The sequence below is a fragment of the Nilaparvata lugens genome, chromosome 3, assembly GCF_014356525.2.
Source record: "Nilaparvata lugens isolate BPH chromosome 3, ASM1435652v1, whole genome shotgun sequence".
Classification (NCBI taxonomy): Eukaryota; Metazoa; Arthropoda; class Insecta; order Hemiptera; family Delphacidae; genus Nilaparvata; species Nilaparvata lugens.
The window spans coordinates 35,209,137-35,233,155 of NC_052506.1; the positions used below are offsets into that span (position 1 = coordinate 35,209,137).

Here is a 24,019-nt window from a genome sequence, read left to right on the forward strand (position 1 = left end):
AGATATAGAAGGTCGATAGCAAGCTTCATAAAAATAAACCTGACCGTTCTGTTCGTACGGCATACATCTTCATTTCGACTGAATGATTATAAGGTATATAATATTGTATCATCAACTCTACAAAGTTCAGTCTTTCTGTGGTAAGAATTTGTTATAGATTTACAATATACGACTCCGAAAAATTGCGACCCTATAAACATAGAAATAGTGCAATACCATTATCGATTTTTATCCAGTTTCAAAGCAATCGTTCCTACGAACTGATCCTCTGTTTTTTCCAAGTCAATGAATGAACGGCCAACTCTCCATAATTCAAACAGATCTAGATCCAGAATCGGTACACTGATCATTATTATTCTAGGCTTCAAACTTGTTATTTTGAAAAGGAGTTCGAGAAATACCATTCTTTGTAACTCATGTTTACCGTAAACCTATAACAAATTAAGTAAAGCCGTTAGAATGTCTGTGTCTGTGGGAAAATTTCCTTTTCGATATTCTTGTTCATGTGTCAGTTACGCGGTGTAAGCTCCGTCGTGTATTGCTCATCGTAATGTATTGCTTGGAGATGACTGGCTGTGATTACAGTAATGGAATCTTAAGTAACGACAATCGAGTTTCAATACAAATTAATAAATTCTGACGTGCAGTGATCGATTGTAAATAATCGAACTCTGACAATTCTTTAAACAGCTTCCACTTGCCAATCAAATGTTTTCCTCTTCCTTGTTTGTAATTTGCTGTTATCTTATTGGAAGATATCAATGGAAATTGTCATCAACGATGGATACAATCAAGGAGAAATATGACGGAGTTTTTGGATTAGTATTCAGGACAGTGCTCCTTGGCTGGCCGCAACTTATCAAAGACTGTCTTGCTTGTAGCTGGTCGAAAGCGCTCTCCGTTTATGTAGACTTGGAAATGAAAGTCGACAACAATGGCTTGAATTAAGTGAGTAGAAGTGGTCTAAAGCGGAATTGACCTGAGTTTGAAGAAAAAAAACTAGATCTTGGCCGATGATGACTCTTCATTGCGACACAAACCACAGACATGTTGCGACTTTTTCTAGGTGACGTTGTGTGTTTGTTCCTTGTGCGGAAGAGGAAAGCGTCGGTCGCTTTAATCATAGACAGCCATCAGAATTTGTTGCAACGGAAATGAGGAAGAATAGAATTTATTTCCAATCAACTTTCGAACACATCATTCTCCCGCCTTTCTTGCGATTCTTATTCAGGTATCGACACCTGATTTGTCTCTTAGCAAAGAGATTAGCCATTGAAGGAATAAGTGAGGTCGGCTCTTTGTACTTTGATACTAAAGAACTAAAGAAATTAATTTGATATTGAATTTGAAAGTATGAAATATCCAGTTATGAAACAGCATAAAGGAACAAAAGGGGTTTTAAAGTTGGTTCATATTTGCTTGGCAGGTGGCGCCTCTTGAAGAATTCGGCGTCACCTACCATCCAGAACGAGCCAGTCATCCTCAAATAGCATATAAACATGGTTTTCTGAATTTGAAGTGCATATTTACTGTAATTTTATTTATACATACAAATGTGTGGTTTAAGGGACAAAAAGAACCCAATAATTCAATGTGCATGTGTGCATTAAATTATTAATGTGCTTAAATTATGTCTTCCAGAGTTCTGGAGGATTTATCATAATAAACACAATACTAACAAATAAAATAAAGAAGAGGAAAACAGTTGATCCCTGGCTCAGCATCAAATCTTATTCAACCCTTTAAAATCTTCAAACTCTGAAAACTGAGATTAGAACACTCAAGCTAGGTTCTAAAGGTGCATGTGTTTCAAAACTCAAGGAATTGCATCACTTGAACTGGATGATTTTTTTGATGAACGATGCCGGCATTCATCTGCTTCTGCGCTTGTGCATGGGTAACCAATCGACTGTTGGCGGTACAACCAGGCGCTGCGATAGCAAACTGGAGTGGCGACGCTCTACCGGGTTAGGTCGGCTGGCAATCGCATTACTTGTTTGCAAAATTGAAATGATAATCATATTAATATGAATCCACTTACTGTACATGATCGAGAGGGCTTTAATAAGGTGGCAGCACTTGTGAGGTAGTCTTAAATGGAGATATTTCAAATTGTTTGGACTTGACACAAGAATGTATGAATAAGCTGAGAGAATGGTGAAGAGAAGAAGATAAGGTGGAAGTACTACTTGCTCAAATGAGGCAGAGAATGAAGTTATATTAAAATATAAATTATGGTATATGAGAATAGTCTATAATAAGCTACACGTGGTTTTGATAAGATGATTGGAAGTTTTAGTTGGGGTTGACGAGCTCAAATCTGAAATTATGGAGCGTAGACAATCTATTGTGGACTGAAATTTTAATCGGATTTGGAGAGTTACTGCTGTTCTATTGATCAACTGCAACCTCCAACCGCCAGCTGTGGAGAAGTTAGCACAATCCTCCGCTCTGTTGTTGCCTTGAAATTCAAAATAGCGCAACAGTTGTTTCCAGGACTCGGAGCTTACACGTAATGAACTAAGCTCTTGATTCAGTTATAACTTTGATTTAGATTCGGGGATCAGCCTTTCTTCGATAGTATCTATTCAGCGGATTTCCATCGGCTCTTCTGGAATCTTTCCATATTCCAATTTGAATGACTTTATTCCAAAACTTTTATCGGGAAACAAGTACAAAGTAATTTTACTAATGTAGAGTGGCTTGAGCTGTAGAGAGGAAGTCAAACTTTAAATCCATTCACAAATAATAGTTTACTAAAAATTTCCACATTTCCATTTCATCAAATAATATGCGCTGGGTGTTTCTATAAGGTATGATAATCTATACTTATAAATTCTTATCTCACTGACTCACTCACTCACTCACTGATCACGATTTCTGGAAAACTACTGGACGGATTGCAACAAAACTTGAAATATAGCTTCCTTATAAGTCCTAGGTGCTCACTAAGAAATCTTTTGGCGATATTTTAACTCTAAAGCTGGGTTTACACCAAAGTTATTAACAAAATGTTAATATAATAATCCTTATAGATTCTATTAGATTAAACGGTACTGCTTGTCAAACACATATGTTCATCATGTTTATGATAAGATAATGTTCTATCTAATAGAATAATCTATAAGGATCAAGTTATTAACTTTGGTGTAAACGCAGCTTAAGGGTGGTTTTTAAGGGTTTGGAGTTCGTCTTTTAGCATGTATATTCTTCTTATTCCAATCCCCTTATTATAATAATATTATTATATTATTTCAATATTATTTCAATATTATTGAAATGTCCATACAATATGTTAATATAGAACTATAATCTAGAGAGAGTAACTCTTCGAAACAGTTGTTAACTGGTAACTAAATTAATAATTTTGTCAGGTTGGCATTAAGTTGAGTTGACTTTGTTAGGTTGGAACCAAGTTGAAGATTAAAATGCATTTATCGCGGGAACATTGATTGGGCACTGCTACTTCAATCAGAGCTATTCCTGGGAATATTATAACATTATTTATTTTCCAATCACTTGATAATGGCATTATTTATAGCTGAAACATATAGTGTTAAATATTTTAAAAAAAGGGTACTCAGATTTATAAATATTCTAATATATCAGAATAAATATTTGTATTTCTATTCCTGGGAGTATAGATAATTATTTTTATGTTTCATAAAACAAACTTTCATGACAGATCGCGAAAACTGCTTAAAAAATGTTGATGAAATTTTTATTATTCAGTATTATGAATGGAGGGTATTTTTAAAACTTCAGAAGTGTCCGTTGTGGAATCTGTGTTCAAAGAATGAGGAAATTCGACCAGAATGTAACTTGACGAAAGAAAGGGGTTATTTATTGAAACGGCCAAATAGCTGTTGTTGCTTCTCCTAATGTAAAAATATCTTCCATAGAAGTAAGGCGCTTTTCCAATGAATCAATTATTCCCAAACATTAGTTGTGTTACCAAAGAAAATAGAAGGTAGCTTTCGATAAAAATATTGGAGAATATGCATAAGGCCTCTTTCACACGATAGGAGACGTGCAACTTGAACACTGAACAGTGTTCTCGTTTTTTTGTCGAAGTACATTGAGTCAAATCGTGTCTTTCACATGGTGACTCCTATCCAGGAACCTCGTTTTGTCACGTCTTTTCCCCTCGAGGCAAGCAGAGGCAAGATCTAACAACTATGCCGCCGTTTGCGAAAAGTATGACTCATCACTTTTTTCTCAAAGTCTAACTTCCTCAAAAATATAGATAGAAGATTTCTGATTTCGGATTTGGATTCAGCGACCCCAAATTCTTTGAAGCGTAAGTCCCGTTTTCGAAAATATCCGAAAACAAGGAAGTTATGGCTGTTTTTAATAAAGCTTTCTATTATCATATAATTATACGGTAAAAACGAACAGGTACTGTACTATACAGTACGTAAGTACTCTAGCTATTATAATACAACTTACACTGTATTCGTGTAGGAAATTTGGTAGGTTATTTATCTTGATTTCTGAAAATACCCCAAAATAAGGGAGTAAGATAACTTTGAAAAACCAAAGTTTTCCTGCCGATTGAAGAAACATTAAAAATTAGTCTAAGACATATTATGTCTTAGAATAAAAACGTGTAACAAATATCAGATCACTATTCAAGCTATCAAGCTTTTCATAAATTTATTTGTCTCCTCATGGCAGAAGGTTTGCGCCCAACGTTTTCACTTAAACATTTCTATGATTAAATTGTGATAAAGAACATTATCGTATTGATCTTCTAAATCCAGTTACATGTACATCGATTTTCGTAAAATTGATTTTTTACCGTTCCTATGAATTCTAAGAATTCTATGAATTGTTTATACAGGTTCATCACAACTTCTTAAATAACAATATGTTTGCTTCAACAGAATTCATAAGGACGACAAAACATCGAACAACAAAAAAACGCTTTCTGAGTAACTGGCTTTAACAAAGCATGGCTTTACGAAATACAGTACGATAATTTAGAATAGTTGGTACAATGGTTATGCTTTTCGCATTATGGCAGCACTGGGCTTTCTCACTCACTTCTCCAGTTGACACTTGTTGACTTGTCAGTTGTTGACTTGACTTTGACACCTGTCATTACGCGATGTCCGAGTTTGATGTGGAGCTGTTGATTACTGCAGTTTGCAACCGACCTGCTCTTTGGGATAAAAGTCTTGACATCTACAAGGACCGGAATGAAGTCGCCAAAAGTTGGATGGAAGTTTGCAGAGTGATCAAAGAAGATTTCGAAGCTTTAACCATTTCCCAACAGAAAAAGTTTGGTAAGTAGGATATTTCTATAATGATTTTGTTTTCCTCGGTCTAGTTCCTGGAATAGTTTGAAAATCTATTATTTATAGGTTTTTCAATTTTGATGCTTTCTTCAGCATGTTTTTAGTTTCTCTATTGATTCATTGCTGTATTTAGAAAAAACTACACTAAGATTTGGTGATCCCAGCATAAAGATTTTGTTAGACATCAAAGGAAAGTACTGCCTATCCATTCTAAATTAATTCATCTAATTATCTAAGAATTAACTTTCAATCAACGATTGAAATTTTCAATAAACATTTATATGAAATTTTCAGTTGATATGTAAATGAATTGAAAATAAGAATACATTATATAGGAATGAATTATTTATTTTAAATACATTCAGTCAATATAGGAATTATTGATTTGATTGAAACATTTATTTTATGAATAAATGTTAGGTAGTCCGGTAGTCATTGAATATTGAGAAATCAATGACTCACACCCAAAATGCTCAATTTGTTCTGGACCTTTGGAGGTGATCTCTCTCTCTCTCTCGCTTTCTCCCTCTTCCCTCACAAGTTTTACATAATACCAACTGCAAAAGTCAGTCTAAATTTAGTGATGACAAAATTCTTCGAAACATTGATGTTCCAATACAGTAGGTACCTCGATTTATTGAGCAGATTACCATCGATCTATCAATTACTTACTAATTTTTTTAGCCATTTATTATAAGATAGAATACAAACTGAAAGTAGCAATAAATTATTTAATAGTTTTGAAAATGTCACAGACAAATTTCAGAAACAAATATTATTTAAATCTACCGTATAGCTTGTAAAATATTCATTTAAATATAAAATTATTGTTATTATTTTCATCTATCATTGTTGATACAGCATTAATCTCCATTTCAATACTAAATGTTTTTCTTCATTGGAGTCAGATCTCTTAAGTCATGAATCTTTTAAAAAATAATGTAGAGAAAATGTATTGCTTAGTCGAATTACTGATAATTTATGCAAATTTTAAATTTTGTCCATTTGCCAAGAAACAGCCCCCATAGGTGACATGAAATAATTGCAGTATGTGTTTCGGATATTGTTGGCAGACAAATTTCCTCTGATTTCTTGTTCCTGTTGTACATCCTCCAGTCCTTCGATTGTCATTGTGTCTTCAAATGCAAAACCGTCTCTGTCACGAACGAAATTGTGGAGTAGAACACAACATTTGATCAAGTCCACAGCAAAATCAGGTTTCACATTCATGGCCCGGTGGAATATTCGCCATTTATTAGAGAAAATTCCAAATGCACATTCCACATAACGTCGTGCTCTACTCAAACGATAGTTGAAAACTCTCTTTTCAGCTGATAAACTCTTTCCTCCAAAGGGCCTCATCAAGTTGGTTTGCAATCCGAAAGCTTCATCAGCAACAAAAACATAAGGTAAATAAGGTCCCTGTGCACCAGGAAGAGGTTTTTCTGTTAGAAGTGGAAGATTTTGATTTTCTAATGCTCTCCATAGTCTCGAACGTTTGAAAACAGAAGAGTCGCAATCTTTTCCATAGCTGCCTATATCCACGTACACAAACTTGTACTCAGAATCCGCAATGACCATAAGGACAACAGAATAATATTCTTTGTAGTTGAAAAACATGGATCCACTTTTATATGGACAAACCAAGCGAATATGTTTCCCATCGATTGCGCCTAAACAGTTTGGGAAGTTAGCTCTCTGTTCTCTTTAGTTGGAACTGGGAGCAATTCCTCTTTCATGAGTGACCAAATGGCTTGACATACACTCCTCACAATCATAGATGCTGTCTATTCTATTCTTTCTATTTTCAATTCCAATTCAACTCCATTTTCTATTCTTTCAATTCCTATTATTACCATAGATCGATTCAGATCAGCACAATGTTTATACTGTATGTTCATAATAGATTTTTCTGATTGTAAAAAGAAATAGTCAATAATTGCTGGGAATTTAAAGTGATATTCAACGATTTGAACCTGATAATTGGATTGTTGAATGACAATTGAAATTCAGTGAATTTTACTGTACAACATTCCTTTTCCTCATATTTTATTGGGTGATGAGTGGAGATGATTTATGATTTCATATTTGGATTCATCTTTTCATAGTTCAATATTTTTTTGGAAAACTAGAACTTTTAAAAATTAAAAATGTTTATGTATAAACTTCTCAGGTGTTCAAAAACTTCTTAAAACCTTTGCCTGTCCCTTTGTGAGGCAGGAGATATCTTAGTACGTACTATATAATCATATGATAATGGAAAGCTATATTAAAAACAGCTATAACTCCCTTGTTTTCGGGTATTTTTGAAAATGGGACTTACGCTTTAAAGAATTTGGGGTCGCTGAATCCAAATCCGAAATCAGAAATCTTCTATCTATATTTTTAAGGAAGTTAGACTTTGAGAAAAAGTGATGAGTCATACTTTTCGCAAACGGCGGCATAGTTGTTAGATCTGTCGGCTTATTCGTAAGATCCCCATGTGAAAGTACAGGAGAGCTGCAAAATATGAAATATGATCTTCCGTAATATGATATTCCAGGAGCGAGGTCTCTGCCGTGTGAAACTGGCCCTGTTCGTTGATATTCACTTGAAACTGTCAGTATTCCTCATTAATAGCATCAATGCTCCTCATTCAAACAATGCTGACACATTGATGTGAATCTTACTATAATTTGTTTACATTAGATCAGATGAAGATAAGATGATAGCTACTGATTCATTAATTATAATGTATAATTTGACGTTTCCGATAGGCCAGTTTCACACGGCAGAGACCTCGCTCCTGGAATATCATATTACGGAAGATCATATTTCATATTTTGCAGCTCTCCTGTACTTTCACATGGGGATCTTACGAATAAGCCGACAGATCTAACAACTATGCCGCCGTTTGCGAAAAGTATGACTCATCACTTTTTCTCAAAGTCTAACTTCCTTAAAAATATAGATAGAAGATTTCTGATTTCGGATTTGGATTCAGCGACCCCAAATTCTTTAAAGCGTAAGTCCCATTTTCAAAAATACCCGAAAACAAGGGAGTTATAGCTGTTTTTAATATAGCTTTCCATTATCATATGATTATATAGTATGTACTAAGATAATAATACTCCTGCCTCACAAAGGGACAGGCAAAGGTTTTAAGAAGTTTTTGAACACCTGAGAAGTTTATACATAAAAATTTTTATGTGAAATAAAATTTCACATAAATGTGACATTAAATGTGACATAAAATTTTTAAATGAATATTTTACAAGCTATACGGTAGATTAAATAATATTTGTTTCTGAAATTTGTCTGTGACATTTTCAAAACTATTAAATAATTTATTGCTACTTTCAGTTTGTATTCTATCTTATAATAAATGGCTAAAAAAATTAGTAAGTAATTGATAGATCGATGGTAATCTGCTCAATAAATCGAGGTACCTACTGTATTGGAACATCAATGTTTTGAAGAATTTTGTCATCACTAAATTTAGACTGACTTTTGCAGTTGGTATTATGTAAAACTTGTGAGGGAAGAGGGAGAAAGCGAGAGAGAGAGAGAGAGATCACCTCCAAAGGTCCAGAACAAATTGAGCATTTTGGGTGTGAGTCATTGATTTCTCAATATTCAATGACTACCGGACTACCTAACATTTCTTCATAAAATAAATGTTTCAATCAAATCAATAATTCCTATATTGACTGAATGTATTTAAAATAAATAATTCATTCCTATATAATGTATTCTTATTTTCAATTCATTTACATATCAACTGAAAATTTCATATAAATGTTTATTGAAAATTTCAATCGTTGATTGAAAGGTAATTCTTAGATAATTAGATGAATTAATTTAGAATGGATAGGCAGTACTTTCCTTTGATGTCTAACAGAATCTTTATGCTGGGATCACCAAATCTTAGTGTAGTTTTTTTTCTAAATACAGCAATGAATCAATAGAGAAACTAAAAACATGCTGAAGAAAGCAAGCAAAATTGAAAAACCTATAAATAATAGATTTTCAAACTATTCCAGGAACTAGACCGAGGAAAACAAAATCATTATAGAAATATCCTACTTACCAAACTTTTTCTGTTGGGAAATGGTTAAAGCTTCGAAATCTTCTTTGATCACTCTGCAAACTTCCATCCAACTTTTGACAACTTCATTCCGGTCCTTGTAGATGTCAAGACTCTTATCCCAAAGAGCAGGTCGGTTGCAAACTGCAGTAATTAACAGCTCCACATCAAACTCGGACATCGCGTAATGACAGGTGTCAAAGTCAAGTCAACAACTGACAAGTCAACAAGTGTCAACTGGAGAAGTGAGTGAGAAAGCCCAGTGCTGCCATAATGCGAAAAGCATAACCATTGTACCAACTATTCTAAATTATCGTACTGTATTTCGTAAAGCCATGCTTTGTTAAAGCCAGTTACTCAGAAAGCGTTTTTTTGTTGTTCGATGTTTTGTCGTCCTTATGAATTCTGTTGAAGCAAACATATTGTTATTTAAGAAGTTGTGATGAACCTGTATAAACAATTCATAGAATTCTTAGAATTCATAGGAACGGTAAAAAATCAATTTTACGAAAATCGATGTACATGTAACTGGATTTAGAAGATCAATACGATAATGTTCTTTATCACAATTTAATCATAGAAATGTTTAAGTGAAAACGTTGGGCGCAAACCTTCTGCCATGAGGAGACAAATAAATTTATCGCGGAAACATTGATTGGGCACTGCTAATTCAATCAGAGCTATTCCTGGGAATATTATAACATAATTAATTTCCAATCACTTAATAATGGCATTATTTATAGCTGAAACATATAGTGTTAAATAATTTTTAATAGGGTACTCAGATTTATAAATATTATAATATATCAGAATAAATATTTTTATTTTTATTCCTGGGAGTATAGATAATTATTTTTATGTTTCATAAAACAAACTTTTATGACAGATCGCGTAAACTGCTTAAACAATTTTGATGAAATTTTTATTATTCAGTATTATGAATGGAGGGTATTTTTAAAACCTCAGAAGTGTCCGTTGTGGAATCTGTGTGCAAAGAATGAGGAAATTCGACCAGAATTTAACTTGACGAAAGAAAGGGGCTATTTATTAAAACGGCCAAATAGCTGTTGTTGCTTCTCCTAATGTAAAAATATCTTCCTTAGAAGTAAGGCGCTTTTCCCATGAATCAATTATTCCCAAACATTAGTTGTGTTCCCAATGAAAATAGAAGGTAGCTTTCGATAAAAATATTGGATAATATGCATAACAGTTCGTTGATATTCACTTGAAACTGTCAGTATACCTCATTAATAGCATCAATGCTGATACATTTATGTGAATCTTACTATAATTTGTTTACATTAGATCAGATGAAGATAAGATGATAGCTACTGATTCATTTATAATGTATAATTTGACGTTTCCGATAGCATTGTTTGTATGCACTAAAGGAATAAAAATCATTCTTATTCTTATTCGATTTCAAAATTATGATTGCCATTTTTGCTTTTTATGCCAGCTGTTATTAGTTTCGATTTCAATTATGTTTGATATTTTTGCTTTTTATACCAGTTATTATTATGTAAAGTAAGCTCTCATTAAATGAAATCATAATCATTGAAGTCATTTATACTAAGCAAGCAATTTCTGTTTGAATATGTATTCATGTCTGACGGATCTCGAAAACGCCTCTAACAATTTTTATTATATCAGGAATATAATACGTTTGCAATAAAAAGAAATATTTTGGAATAGGTCTGAACTCTGGGAAAATTTGCTGAAGTTCTTTGAGAAAGGACTCAAGTAGCAGTTGATCGAAAAAAGTTTCCATACTCTGTTGAAAACGTGAGAAAGAAAGTGTGAGCAAGTGAAAAAGATTATAATAGCTTTAGTTAAGTTACCAAATTTGGCGACCTTAATCTAAAATCTAATTGCAGTATATAATTATGGAACATCTGGGAGAATAGGTACAGAAAGTGACCGGATGATAGCAAAAGAAATTCAAAATCGATCTCTTCAAACATATGGTAGTTGAATTGATGTTTATTGTGAGGTGATAGAAATGCGACTAATTTCTTCAGCTTCTGTTGTATTGGTTACTCTGTTGCTCTATGTTTGTACGCAGCTATGGCCTTGAAAGAGCAAGTTGTACTGTCCTAATCCGGACTAAATACCACGAGAATCAATCAGAGAAGCCTTCTATTAAAAAAAACCCTGCTCTGATTAGTTCTCCTGAAATTTAATCATGATTGGAACTGAACAGGCTTTTGAGCTACTGTGCCTGATATTTTAATGTTTCAAAATCAGCTGAAAACTATATCGAAAAAACATAATATTCCATCAGCTGATCCTATTTCCTTTCATGATGTCATTACATGACACAAGAAAAACCTATTGATATTGATATTAATAAATCACAAGTAAATACTAAAGTTATCAATTTAGATAGAAATTAAATCAAGTTAAATGTTAATTTTCATCTAAATTTCAAAATAAATTTGGAACGTTCATCATAAAACTCTTTCAACATGTTATTTTTTCATAAAACAGTTCGTTGCCAAAACTGTCACCTTGACAACCGTGCTCACATGATATTTGTATCCATGTAGGGCTAGCCTACATCAATATTAATTATAATATCGGGGACCGAGCTTCGCTCTGGAGTACAAAAGCATAAAACATGTATTACGTAAGAAGAAATTATAATAACATTCATACAGAAATGTTCTATCTAATCACAGTAAATTGAGATTAATTCCTAGAGGAATGCAAAATTTCCCTCACAAAGGCCCATTTGCACAAAAGCTGGTTAACTTTTAATCCTGTTCAACTTCACGTGAACCAAATCAGAGAAGACCATTATTTTCAAAAAGATGGATCTAGTGGAATTAATCAGGATTGAAAATAACCCGGCTTTTTTGCAACCGGCACTAAGTACCTGATTGAATGATTACAAAAGTTCAACAGCTGAGTCATAATTTTGACACAGTCCCACACACATGAACTCGCTCACTCACTTCCATCACCAACAGACGACGGAATAATTATTATCAGCTGTTTTTCCAAGGATGAATAATAATTATCCTTTAAATGCCCTTCAGCGAGTTTTACCAGGGATGAGACCTAGTGCAATCGAATCTTTATATTATAAACCTACTATGTTCTGAATTTCGTGAGAATCGTTAGAGCCGTTTTCGAGATCCGGTGAAATACAAACATATAAACATCCAAACATCTAAACACTAAACATATAAACAGAAGTTGCTCGTTTAATAGTATATGATATATTTATGTTGAATATATTCATATTCTGCTTATATTAAAAACATAATATAAATATATGAATAAATAACCTTGGCCTACTGGGAATTCCTCAGTAGTTTTCTAGTAGGTCATGATATATTTAACTACGGTATGTATGGAGTCATATTATGGTAGTTGGCAGTCTAATCAACAATGAAAAAATTCTCTATGAATCAACATTCCGTAGGATTGAATATTGCTTGTACAGCTTATTCTCTTATATTGTTAAATAAGCTTGTCATGGTAGTCTATGAGATGTCTATTGGTATTATAAGATGTAATTCATTACCATGCGAAATTAAGCATGTTGATGCATGCAAAATGGAGACGTACGGTGAAAAATTAAGTTCTATCAGCCAATGAACGCATTATACTATTTCAAATCAAGAAGTTCCAAGGAATAATTCTATCCTCAAAAGAAATTTTGTTTTTTTATATGATCACTTTGAACATCAAAATGGGCTATTGACCTTGGTCCGGACAAAAAAACTTAAATAAATTCCAAAGCAACCAACGCAAGCCTAGGTTATTATAAAGGAAATTGTAAAGCTTTAGAGAATACTGTCATGATGGAGTTCACAAATTCCCCTCATGAATTTAAAATGTTTTCAAGCCCAATAACATACCACTACTCCACATTCAACGAAAACAAGCATAGCAATATGAATTAATTAGGGGACCTGAATGAACAATATGAGATGAGTCTATATATTCGTGGTGTTCAAAAGTTTCAGTTTTTGAAATTATAATTAAGTTTCTGTTCAAAATCAGAGTTCATTATTGTGAAATAATTGGGGAAAATTCTGTTGTTTACACTGTGAAATAAAGATTGACAGTGTTCAAAGGGAGAAAGAGTTTATATTGTCATCTTAAGATTTACAACCAAAAGTTTTCTTTCTTCTGGATTCACCGGGATACAAAGTTATTTGAAACCTCGTTCCAATGGACAATAGCGAATCGAGAGTTGGAGAAGAAACTGTGAGAAAATAGAAAACTGTGGTCAATAGAAGAAACCAACATAAATTATTTTAAATTTCTCTCAAGATTCTCGCAATTTAAGAAGACCTCGAGATCGAGAATGACAAATAACTGGCGAATGTCGGGAAAACGAGGGAGCCTCTTACTTATGCATCCTGCTTGCTTTCCGTACGGAGAGAGGAGAAGGGGACACGTAATTACCTATCTCTATTCTTCTTCCATATCTCATTCATTCCACTTTACTTTCTAAACAGCCAAATTTATTCTTGGCCAAGCTACGTCAATGAAAAGTAAGAGGTATTGTAAAAGTAATAACACAATTCTTTTCCACGGAATGAAACAATTATTGCGTTAATGCAAGCCCTAGCACGCGCTCAATTGTTCAACTGGAATGGCTTTTTCCATTGGGAGTCTTCACCAGCAACTAAATATACGTTTTTCATGTCACCCGAACAATGATGGAGTTTCATTTCGAAACGTGAAAATATAAAAGCTACTTTGTAGCCACTCACCGATTTATGGACAACGATAGTGAAATCGAAACCACGAAAACATTTCATTTTTCAGCCAAAAATATTAGAAGTGTACTGTGATTATTAATGAGGTTTTGGTTTAGACAACTCACCCACTGCTACTATACGTGCGGAAATTCAACTTTATAGATACCGTAGGATTGTTTTATATCATTTTGCTCATATGATCAGAGTAGTGCTGTAAAATGTTTAATGCACACCATTTTAATCAATATTAGCATAGATTTTGATGAACAAGAGTTCACTACTATTCCGTATCCTATAATAATTATTATATCCTCTACTAAATTTACTTTCTACTAAACTTATACTCTCTACTCTCTATTGTACTTCTTATAACTTGTAAACCCATAAGTACTAGACCTACTCTAAAGGTTTATTTTTGACCGAGCGAAGTGAGGTCTAAGATTCAAGTCGACGGTTTGGCATTTTCTCTTAATGTTTAAATGTTTATATGTTGCGCATTTACGGCAAAACGCGGTAATAGATTTTCATGAAATTTGACAGGTATGTTAGGACTGTGGAACAGAATAGTGGTGAAACTATGATAGCGCCAGAAGTGTCTCAACACAATAGTAGGTACTACATGAACTTTTTGGAAGTGATTTGAAAAAATGTTAAATCAACAGAACTGAATCCTTATCATTCTACCTTCATTTAGAGAGGCTTTTGTTTGAGCCGAATGGAAATTTATTTATAAAAAAATGAATGTCTGTTTGTGTGTTTGTTTGTTCCTTGTAGACTTGAAAACTACTTGACGGCATGAAACTTTGGGAATATGTTGTGTGAATATTGGGGATGGTTTCTGAACAGAAATTTTAATAGGGGGCTATAAAAAAATGAATGTCTGTTTGTGTGTTTGTTTGTTCCCTGTAGACTTGAAAACTACTTGACGGCATGAAATTTTGGGAATATGTTGTGTGAATATTGGGGATGGTTTCTGAACAGAAATTTTAATAGGGGGGCTAATAATAATTATTTATTAATCAATTTTACAGACATATGTTTTCGAAATTTTCGGCCGAGTGGCTACTGAAGAACGGAAAGATGATCATGATTCAAGATCATATTGTGATAATATGATTTAGCATCTAAAGTTACCTGCTGTAATAAACACATCACCCTGTGATAAATTATTGTGTACTGGTATTAAAACGGTAGTTTGGAGTTGAAGTGTAGTTGATTGGTACCAGCTGTTGATAATGGTTCCTTAGAAGACCTATACAAATAATTATCACTCCCCTATCATTGAGAAACTGGAAAATGTTGAAAAAATTATTCACCTAATGGAAGAGAGTATATATATATTGTATAGTATATATGTATAGTATTCATATTGCATTCATTAATTACTGAAGAATGAAAGAATAATTTACAATTTTTTGAATTTAGCTTAGCTTATATTCATCCTAAAATGGAAAGAATATGGAATTCTGTGTGATTCATCGTAAATCGCATATTTCCTGGACCATATATCGACAATCTACAGCTATGAAAACATTGAATATTTTTCTTTGAAACACTGATATAACCTTTTTTTTTAATTGGAAACTTTACTGATAGATATAACTACCAATTGATTGAGAAGAATAATATGTTTACGGAATAATGAATGCTGCATGACTAAGCACATAGGAAGTCCGTATTGAGATGTAAATGAACATGTTGATTGTCAGATAAATTTCATGATTCACCAAAAAAAGTCAAGTATAACATGAGATACATTGGCGGTACGGTACGAAGTTCGCTGGGTAAGCTAGTTGTAAATTAAGCTTTATTATTAATAGACAACGCTGAAGAAGACAGGCTCGATCACCAGGAATACTATAAATCCATGAGGGAACAGTAAGCCATTATTTTGAGTAGTCCAATTACTTCCATTATGGACACTGGATACATTATGGACAATCAATACGTATGAAATTTATTAGCTACCGTACAGAATAAAAAAATTTTGATTGCAGTGACCCCGACTACTGTATTTTGAATGACCATTCGGATCAAATATAAGGAATTACTCGCATCTCTCATCAACTCGTAATTTTTATTCACAAAATATTAACAAAAAATATATATATAAAGTTATATTTAATAAACTCACGGCTGGTACTCAAGTTTGTCTTTTTCTGGCCGTGCTACAAATAAATGTAGGTATATGTTTGACATTTTGTTTCTGTAATCTTGTTGTCTATTAAAAAAGTTTTCAATGTGGTTTTTGATGGCAATGAGATTTCAATTTGGAAAAAGAATTATCAACAAACTCCTAACCAAAGAAAACCTTTGTGCTCTGTTCTAATCGGAGTGTATGAGACTCCATATACAGCTGATAGAAGGCGCAAACCGAACTGGCCAAGCATACAACAATGGAACAAACACGTGGCAAGCTCGCGCCCCCAATCAACGCAAAATCAATTCTATCAGCTAATTGATGAAATTGTTTTAAGCTTTCCAATGATTGCAACATATGTTAGAATATAATGTGTCAATTATCTCAGTTACATATGGAGTTCACCTTACCATAAGCTTACTTAATAGGATCCTTTTTCATCCTGTGAAATCCTTAGAGCCAAAATATCTCAAAATCCGTTTTTAGTGCGCATCTAGCATGTTTGAAGAATATTTGTGCAAAGTTTCAAGTCTGTAGGCCAATTAGTTTGAGCTGTAGTGTGATTTGACATCAAAAATTTTCGAAAAGTGCCCTCTCCTGAACCCCCCTGTGCTCCTGATTGGAATTTTTCTGCATAGATCTGATTTTTTCGTACCTGAACGAAAAAGTTCCTCATGACTTTGCTGTGCAATGAACGGTTGAAAAGTGAAAATTTTGGGGGGCCCAGCTCCCTCAGGGGGGCAGATTTCTGAAAATCCTTTTGTAGTGGATGTTTTGAGGCTACAATAAACAATTGTGCAAAATTTCAAGTTTTTAGGCTCAGTAGTTTGGGCTGAAGAAGAAGAAGAAGAAGAAGGAGAAGAAGAAGAAGAAGAAGAAGAAGAAGAAGAAAAATAAGAAGAAGAAAAAGAAGAAGAAGATAGATTATTATGTTGCTTTGGCCTGTGATCTGTATAAATGTCCTGTAACAACTAAAGGTGCGTCCACACATGCCGAACCGAACCTCGAACCGCGCAGCAAACCGTGCATTCCCCCGAACATCTTGCCTTTCAACGAACATGAGCATGTGTTTCATAATATTAAAAATCAGCTGTTAATCATTCGCCGTACCGTACTCCGAACCATTCGCCGTGCCGCTTGCCTCTGTTATAACTGCTCGCTTCACCTCACTCCGAACGCTGAACTTTTCAGCCAATCAGAGCCCTCGATTACAATTCGCCGAGCAGCTCGCTCCACAATATTTTGGCTATCCATCACAAGTGGAAAACATGCGAACATGAATACAGAAGTAAAGGCAATTTTTTATTTGATTAAATTCATGTTTTGAAGAATTCATTGTTACGAATGATAAATTGATAGGAGCTTATAAATATTCTCTAATTCAAATAAAATAACTTCTGAAAAAAATAATGATTGGATAAATACCAATATTGAATTATTGTTGACCAAGAACTCAGTACATCGACAATTCATTCAACTACTTCTGTATTGATAAAATTATAATCATTTTCTCTATTGATAATCAATTTCATCAACTAACTGAAAAAAGTACTTCAATTTCCATGAATTTATTAATAGAATTATATGAATCTAAAGTGTAGGTCATAATATGACCTACTCTTTAGATTGTCTAGAATTTAGATTCTCTACACTTTAGATTCTTTCTTTGTGAATTTAGATATTATCTAAATTCACAAAGTGTTCGATTCTTGTTGGCAAGAAAGATGTTATTCAACGCAGAAATCATTGTTATTTCACTAAAAGATAAGATAAAAATGAATAGTTCTCTTTCAGGGGGAGTTTTGACAACCCACAAAACTCATTTTTCATTTGAAGAAATAATATCAAAAAGGTGCATAGGACCTTACTTTTTTGTTCAGCTTGCCAAAATACCCCTCATTTCAATATTAAAATTTTCGACTGACTGTACAGTGAGTCAATCATTCTATCAAGGCTTGAATAATTTTGAAATTTTAATTAAATGAAAATGGTAGAGAATAATTATCATGTAGATATTAACACCTTTATTTTAATATCATTCTATCATTCTATCATATGTTAATATGTATATAAACTGCATGCGTTTTCATATTGCCGTAGACGTTTATTTAGCAGTCTCAAAAAACTGTTCTAGCTGAAAAATTGATAATACATGCCACGTGTAGGCTTATACATTGCATCAGGAAAACGAAGTTCAAAACTATGGTATTCCTAAACATATGTTTTTGAGATAATTTCTTTGATGCAGCTGTTCCACATTCACCATTATAAATTATACAGAGTTTGTGAAAAAAAATATTTATTGATTACCAAAACAATACTATTATTATATTGGTAATGATAATAGCTAATTATCAAAACAATACTTTTATTATATTATAATAATATTATCAAACATATTTATCAATTATCAGAACAATATTATTGAGGTTGAGTGGAATCAGGTAGAAAGCAATAACAGAACAAATGTTCTTTTTTGAATTTCTATCATATTATTTTGTTATTTCCAATGATTACAACATATGTTAGAATATCACATGTCAATAAATAAATTATCTCATTTCCATATGGCACTCACCTTACCATGTTCATAACCTTACTTAATAGGATCCTTTTTCATCCTTTGAAACCCTTAGAGGCAAAATATCTCAAAATCCGTTCTTAGTGCGCGTCTAGCATGTTTGAAGAATATTTGTGCAAAGTTTCAAGTCTGTAGGACAATTAGTTTGAGCTGTAGTGTGATTTTACATCAAAATTTTCGAAAAATGCCCTCTCCTGGACCCCCCTGTGCTCCTGATCAAAATTTTTCTGCATAGATCCAATTTTTTTTCGTAGCTGAACAAAAAAGTACCTCATGACTTTGCTGTGCAATGAGCGGTTAAAAAGTACAAAATTTTGGGGGGGCCCCAGCTCCCTCAGGGGGGCATATTTCTGAAAATCCTTTCTTAGTGGATGTTTTCAGGCTATCATAAACAATCGTGCAAAATTTCAAGTTTTTAGGCTCAGTAGTTTCGGCTGTGGTGTGATTTCAGTCTGTCGGGGCTTAGCCTTTTATAAGTATAGAGAAGAAGATTAAATATTGTGTTCTGATCAAATAAATAGTTAGTGTATAAGTGTGGATGTGCTTATGGTTTGGAACCATTATGGTATGGATAATTAAATCTTGTGATCTGATCAAATAAATAGTTAGTGTATCAGTGTGGATGTGCTTATGGTTTGGAACGTCGTTATAACTGCGCGAGGTCTACTGTTCACAGAACTACTAGTCATTATTTAGATACATTTCCCTGTTCTCTTGAAGAATTGGATGATTAACAGCAATTACTTATCTTTATTCAGTTATCTGTGATGTAAGTTGAATAAATTGCCTACTCCAGAGGGCCTATCAATCACTCACTTAGAAATAACTAAAGAAGTAGCTTTGAGCTCTAATGTTTGAATTTGATATCAATCATCCTTGGCATGAATTCTATCAAAACTCTACATCTACAACCTAACCCTTTACCCCTTCGACACAGTTTTTAGAATGATTTTCAATGTAGTGTGACTCTGTATTACAGTAGTAGATTAATAATTACGAGTTTGCAGATTTATTTTAACTTACAAGTATGTCAAACATAAGATCATATTTATAATCATAACAATATAATAATGACCTACTTACCATCACATTGAAATCATACTTGACAGGATCTTTTCTGTAGTATGTATTTCTCATCTAAATCTCAACTTTTGAGTTCACTTTTATGAACTATTATTATTATTGTAAAGTTGATGATGTACGTATTGTATGAATCAATAAATAATCAAAGTTTCAGAATTATTGAAACTACCACTCAAGTTTCCAATAAATCACCCCACTTTTATGATTATATTTTTCAACTTGAATTTGGAGATTAATTTATGTTTGAGATGATTTTAGAATGTGCAATGATTGCCATCAATTTTTTTCGTAGTTACCAAGATACTTTAATCATACTCTCGCAAGGTAAAATGTAGGTTAATGAGAACTACTCGCCTTCGGGTTTGGGTTATTCAGAAGCATGCAATGACATTGGAAAAAGATAGATGCAGTTCAACCCATCAATCCAGATTTCTATCGGAATTCGTAGCCTGCTGGCACAAGCACAAAATTACACAGTGAAGAGCTCCGACAAAATGAACTAGTCTATATTTGTACAATTCGTCATGATTTATTATGTTGCTCATGTTACTTGAAAAATGTCGTGTCACTTTATCATTAATCTTTTTACCCCAAGAAAGGTTTGGTCTTGCTGAACAACGTGGCGGGGAGTCTTTTACTCTTACAAGGAGATGGGCCCGCTTCTATGATGGCGCAAGTTGTTCCTTCGATCATGAGCCCTGAGTCGAATGCAATCGATCAATCTCCAACAAAGATTGTGATTTTGAATGTTGTTTTGTGTTTGTTCCTTCTCGCTAGGAAAATATAATGCTCCTCTACACTTGAAATAATTCCCAAATTAAGTGTGGGCACATTTTAGGCACAATACATAGAGTGATTGATCTACAGGAAAGCCAGGTAAGCGAAATATCTAACTTATTTACCAAAGTTAGATAAGTGAAATTCCCACTGTTAAACTGCGTTTACACCAAAGTTAATAAGAGAATGTTAATAACTTAATCCTTATATTAGATTCTATTAGATTGAACATATCTTATCATACACATGAAGAACATATGTGCTTGTCAAGTTCCGTTCAATCTAATAGAATCTATAAGGATAATGTTATTAATATTTTGTTTATAACTTTGGTGTAAACCCAGCTTAAGGATGGCTGCTTTAGTTCTTCTCCAATAGCTGACAGTTTGTCAGTTATAAGCTTTATTAAACCCTTCAATTATCCACATACAAACTAAGATGTTGGAATCATCTTTAGATGCGAATCTAACCCTAGTGGTTATTCATTAGTTCAGATCAAATCGATCATAACACTGCTATTTTAATCGATAACATAAGAGTAATTTAAAATATGAGAGGATCAAATAAATCATTTCTGAAGTTATCTACTTGAACTTCTAGAAGGATGAAAATGGTCGTTGAGAGAATTTGAAAGCGAGACTCTCTCGCCACTATTGTATCTCCTTATACGGAAGAATTGGTGAAAATGAGGGAGGTCGCTATTTGGACATCAGTCATTGAAGTTCAAATATTGAAGCAAACACAGGATGTCAGGATGCTTTTAGGCGAATGACTGATAAACACAATTCCTTTTTTGGGAACTCCGGAATTCGGAAACCAGTTTTCCACTCTTTAATCCTCCAAATCTCGAAAGAAGAATAGCGGATACGAGTTTGTTGTTAGAAACCGAATTCTTTTCAATAGAAATTTGGCTCCTTGACAAACTGGAACAATAGTTTCTACTCACAGTTGATCTCAATTTCACATAGGCCTACTTCATTATGTGAGTGCAAAATTTTTTCGATAAAATATCAACTCTGACTTCAACTTCGAAAAGAATAGATATAAAAGCTTTGTAAAATTGTCAGAGGAAAAAAATTCCCTACTGTCTAATTTCCTGATCGGGAATTAATATTTCTCATTAGAGATATATTTACGATTGTCGTACTTATCAAGGATAGTGAGCTACTTATTGTAGTAATAATTTACAAATCAATGTCTTGATTAATATCATAATATCATTTGATAACTTGATTTGTGTAAATTTAGTGTTAATTTGGAAAAGTGAACTAGACACTGAAGTGTTGAAATACCTGGAGAGATATAATAGGTAGTTCCAATTCTCTCTGTCTATCTCACTCTCATTAAACTCATTGTTGTTGTTTCGGGCTGGCAATGTCTCAAGGGAATTCTCCCGTACAACAATAGTTTCCTACGCAAAAGAATTCAAGAGCTGAATAAGCCATTCTCACACATTAGTCAAATGATTAATTATGTTGCTCATGTTACTTGAAAAATGTCGTGTCACTTTATCATTAATCTTTTTACCCCAAGAAAGGTTTGGTCTTGCTGAACAACGTGGCGGGGAGTCTTATACTCTTACAAGATGGGCCCGCTTCTATGATGATGCAAGTTGTTCCTTCGATCATGAGCCCTCAGTCGAATGCAATCGATCAATCTCCAACAAAGATTGTGATTTGGAATGTTGCTTTTGTTTTTGTTCCTTCTCGCTAGGAAAATGTAATGCTCCTCTACACTTGAAAGCTTGGTGATGTTCTTTCTCCTGGACTATTTCAATCAAACCCTCGCAAAAAAATGTTATATTATCAGGATCTCAGCTATTTTTAGTGTTATCACAAAACAGTACCATTTGAAATTATTGTTATCATCTTTTAATAAATAATTTCCAAATTAAGTGTGGGCACATTTTAGGCACAATCCATAGAGTGATTGATCTACAGGAAAGCCAGGTAAGCGAAATATCTAACTTATTTACCAAAGTTAGATAAGTGAAATTCCTACTGTTAAGTTGCGTTTACACCAAAGTTAGAAGAAAATGTTAATAACTTAATCCTTATAGATTCTATTAGATTGAACATATCTTATCATACACATGAAGAACATATGTGTTTGTCAAGTTCCGTTCAATCTAATAGAATCTATAAGGATTATGTTATTCATATTTTGTTTATAACTTTGGTGTAAACCCAGCTTAAGGATGACTGCTTTAGTTCTTCTCCAATAGCTGACAGTTTGTCAGTTATAAGCTCCATTAAACCCTTCAATTATCCACATACAAACTAAGATGTTGGAATCATCTTTAGATAATAATATGCGAATCTAAATTAAAACCTAGTGGTTATTCATTAGTTCAGATCAAGTCGATCATAACACTGTTATTTTAATCGATATATAAGAGTAATTTAAAATATGAGAGGATCAAATAAATCATTTCTGAAGTTATCTACATGAACTTCTAGAAGGATAAAAATGGTCGTTGAGAGAATTTAAAAGCGAGACTCTCTCGCCACTATTGTATCTCCTTATAGGGGAAGAATTGGTGAAAATGAGGGAGGTCGCTATTTGGACATCAGTCATTGAAGTTCAAATATTGAAGCAAACACAGGATGTCAGGATGCTTTTAGGCGAATGACTGATAAACACAATTCCTTTTTTGGGAACTCCGGAATTCGGAAACCAGTTTTCCACTCTTTAATCCTCCAAATCTCGAAAGAAGAATAGCGGATACGAGTTTGTTGTTAGAAACCGAATTCTTTTCAATAGAAATTTGGCTCCTTGACAAACTGGAACAATAGTTTCTACTCACAGTTGATCTCAATTTCACATACTTCATTATGTGAGTGCAAAATTTTTTCGATAAAATATCAACTCTGACTTCAACTTCGAAAAGAATAGATATAAAAGCTTTGTAAAATTGTCAGAGGAAAAAAATTCCCTACTGTCTAATTTCCTGATCGGGAATTAATATTTCTCATTAGAGATATATTTACGATTGTCGTACTTATCAAGGTTAGTGAGCTACTTAATAATTTACTTGTAGTAATAATTTACAAATCAATGTCTTGATTAATATCATTTGATAACTTGATTTGTGTGAATTTAGTGTTAATTTGGAAAAGTGAACTAGACACTGAAGTGTTGAAATACCTGGAGAGATATAATAGGTAGTTCCAATTCTCTCTGTCTATCTCACTCTCATTAAACTCATTGTTGTTGTTTCGGGCTGGCAATGTCTCAAGGGAATTCTCCCGTACAACAATAGTTTCCTACGCAAAAGAATTCAAGAGCTGAATAAGCCATTCTCACACATTAGTCAAATGATTAATTATAGGTGTGTGTATCATGTTTTGA

At 33.4% G+C, this 24,019-nt stretch overlaps 1 pseudogene; it reads left to right on the forward strand.

The window, feature by feature from the left end:
* Positions 1-19,900: 19,900 nt before the first annotated feature.
* On the forward strand, positions 19,901-19,977 carry LOC120350729 (annotated as a pseudogene).
* The last annotated feature ends 4,042 nt before the right edge of the window (positions 19,978-24,019 follow it).